The sequence below is a fragment of the Pyxicephalus adspersus genome, chromosome 3 (assembly GCF_032062135.1).
Source record: "Pyxicephalus adspersus chromosome 3, UCB_Pads_2.0, whole genome shotgun sequence".
Taxonomy (NCBI): Eukaryota; Metazoa; Chordata; class Amphibia; order Anura; family Pyxicephalidae; genus Pyxicephalus; species Pyxicephalus adspersus.
Window position 1 is genome coordinate 124,272,599 of NC_092860.1, and position 3,690 is coordinate 124,276,288.

General features: G+C 35.8%; 1 long non-coding RNA gene across 1 annotated transcript in view; it reads left to right on the forward strand.

The window, feature by feature from the left end:
• LOC140327810 (uncharacterized) overlaps window positions 1-3,690 on the forward strand; it is a 15,106-nt gene that overhangs the window by 597 nt on the left and 10,819 nt on the right. The window lies entirely within an intron of this gene.

Consider the following 3,690-nt stretch of genomic DNA (forward strand, 5'->3'; position numbering starts at 1 on the left):
ATATATATATTTATATATATATATATATATATATATATATTTATATTTATATTATTGTATACTATACTACTACTATATATTGTAATACTCTTACTAATTTTTCAAGGTAAATTGTATTATCTTAAAGACAAGCTAAGTCTGCCTATTGCTTACACTTACAAGATTCTGCCTGTAACTGATAATAGGTTAAGTCTTTATTATTTCTAGCAAAATTAGATAAACAGTGTACACATATTGCTGTCCAGTACTATGTACACAGGAGGGGAGAACCAGCGGGAGTCACCCTGCTGAATCCTTCCCTCATAGAAAATATCAGTGGTCATCTCTAGTCTTTTATTGATCTACCATGGTGTATATTGAAATGACACCAGAGGACAGATGTATAGTGTTGGTGTTTGAATTCGGGTTGTCCTTATATTCGACCCGCATATGGCTGATCGAATTCAGGTAGACCTGACCCGAAAAAAAATGAGATTCAATGGTAAAAATTTGGATAAAAAAATGAAAAAAAAGTATAAAAAAAATTAGTAATGTTAAATTAATTTATTGAGTGTTTGTATTTATTTAACTATTTTTTTTTTACAGGTTATCCTACAATGACATGATATCTTTTACTCTGTAATACACTTTACAGCACAGAAATATTATAACACATTTGTTACATTTTTCTTTTATCCACTGCGAGATGGCCATGGCTGCAATCATTGAGAAGAGTGTGCGATCCCCGGGGCACTACGGGTTATTTAACCTGTAGTGACCCGGAGATCGTAGTGGAACTGCAGAGTTTATCTCTAGTTCAGTTCCCACAGTCACATGACCGTGGGAACTTTGCGGTCACAGCTGTGACCCGGACACTAGAGGTTGAATGGGGACAAGTTTCCCCATTTATCACATCTAGTGCCTTGTGTTCTTAGATAGAGAAACTCTATCCAAGAACACATACAACTAGTAAAGGGCTGCAAGAGCAATCTGATTGCTCATGCAGCCCTTAATAGTCCCTAAAAATAACCCAAATTCTCCCACCATTGACTTCAATGGTTTTTGATTTCGGCATTCGATCACTCGAACAATGTCTCACTATTCGATCGAATAGCTGTCGAATCGAATAGTGAGATATTCGACCAACACTACAGATGTACACATGCAAGATTTTCACCCAAGACAATCACAATCGTTCATCTCATGAGACAATTATCTAGAGTGTTTACAATTTTGCAGTAAGGATATTGTAGTATCATATTCATTTCTGTATACAAAATATTGTTGTAATCTTCTGTTGTGATGTGTTTTTTTACACAAAGGGGTTGATTTTGTGATGAGGAATGAACATAAGTAGGTATGAATCACTATGTTATGAGACCATAGACCTGCATACTAACCCAGAATGCAGTGTGCACTAAACATCTAAATAATGATGTAATTGTGTACACTATGGAATGCAAAAAAACAAGATTTCTTTCTAAGCAACATTTTAATTTCAAGCCAGTGCATATTTGTGTGTTGGAACATTGAATACATGGCAACACATAAGCTCCAAAGGGGACACATGTTGCAGGAAGAACTCCCTGGGAAGGGATTTCCTCACATTTACTGTTGTGTTTTTGGGATTGGGACAAGCAAAGGGAAAGCTCCATAGTGGGGTGCAGGCAGTCTATGTTGAATGAATACATTGTTAACTGAAAAAGTGTAACAGAGGTAGGGAGCACAAAACATTATTAGATTGCAAGATTTTTGGAACTGTCAATAGTTTTTTTTCATTTATTCGACAAATAAAACAAAAAGTGTGACCTGGAACTGATGAGAAAAGGGAGATAAGCAAAGGTTGGACATGCCCAAAGGCTAAACCAAGAAAGGGTGGGGATAGGTTATACAGGTTATGGGGCTGAAATAGGTTTTAAGAGGTAGGATAAGACAAGAAGTGGGCCAAGTTAGGTAGTGGAAAGGGAGCAAGCTTCCCTCCCATCTATCCTCTAATCATCTAAATGAAAGAACGGTGGAAAAGGGGTGAGCCATGTTTATTGGTGAGGAGGCATTTGGGGTCCTTTTTATCTTTTAGTGATGTGTTTAACAGCTTGGTGAACCATCTTAAGTGCGAACGTTTATGGTTAATTTGGCTACCTTTAAGGTGGTAGTTAACAAGGGACTGCAAGAATTATTCTCGTCCTTAAACTGGTGTAACCTTGACATAAGTCATAGGGCTTCATTTATTAAAACTTTCCTAGGCTGGAGAGGACTTTTACTAGTGTAGCTAGGTGATCCAGAAAACCTGGAATGGATTTCTTAAAAGTCATTTGCTATTTGTTAGCAAATGTTTTAAATCCTGGACCTGATCCATTCCAGGTTTACTGGATCACCCAGCTTTACTGATGAAAGTGTATCCTCCCCAGCCTTAATGAGCTTTACTAAATCAGGACCAAAGTGCAAACCCCCAAACGATATGGTGAAGTGAGCAGTACCTCTGAGGACTTGCAACCTAGAAGAATGTAACTGTACATTTATTGCTATGCAAGTGGTATGTTCTGATGTTAGTAAAAAATTGTACTTAAATGTTTAAAGAAATTGTTTTTGTTGTTATAATTATTAAGTTTATAATTTTTTAACATACAGATATTTATATGTTAACAGTTTTCCTTTTAAACTTGTGTAACAGTAAAGCGACTATTAAAGCCATTACCCAAGAAATGTGGTGTGTTATGCTTCATTATGTAGTGGAGGGAAGGGGCATGGCGAGGGTAGGTGAGAGGGGTGAAAGGGTTGAAGAACATCTTAGCTACCATGTCATGCATTATATGCATTTAATTTCAAAATGGAGCAAATATGAAAAGTTAATTGTTAGGATTTACATACCTTTTAAGCACTCTCCTCCACTTTACCAATTTAAACAGGAATTAAAATGGTAAATTATAGTGATAAATGCAGATTGAATATTTCAGTATACCATTTATTGTTTCATACTGTCTTCCTCCTGAGTCATTGTTTGTATCTGTTATTTGAAACCCCTATTTAATGTACAGCGCTGCGTAATATGTTGCCACTATATAAATACTTTTTAATATTATTACGTTATATTTATTAGAAGTGAATGACATGGTAAATGCACATTCACTGGGATTATTTTACTAAAATATTGGAATAATTTCACTTTGCAAGGTGAATGATAATTGAGCCCAGTCCATAGGATGAACTGGTTTTCACTTTAATCATGAGCTAGCAAAAATCGTAGCAATCCTAGCAATGACTAGCTTCTACTCATTTAATAAATTAATCCTGATTTGTATAGACGTTTCCATTACAGCATATATGTTTTTTTTTTTTAACGCTTTATTTCCTCTACTAGTGCACAGTCAGTATGTATGTTTGTACTTGCTAAACATCTCATAAACACAGAACTCTCTGTTGGCTCAAACCTATCTCATAGTTATCAGTGATGGCACTTTATTACTGCAGTGATTATTGTTTATCAGTTGGGAAGTATCAATTTATTCTAATGAGGCTGAGCATATTTATACTGTTTTATGATGAGGGCAGGTGGCTGGGATGGATCCATTTTATGTACTAATAGTGGTTCATGCAAATACCTCATTAATTATGCATAGGGAACATTGACTTTACTACCGTGTTTCCCCGATGATAAGGCAGGGCCATCAAATAAGACAGCCCCCCCTTTTTAGGGAAAAATGAAAAATAAGC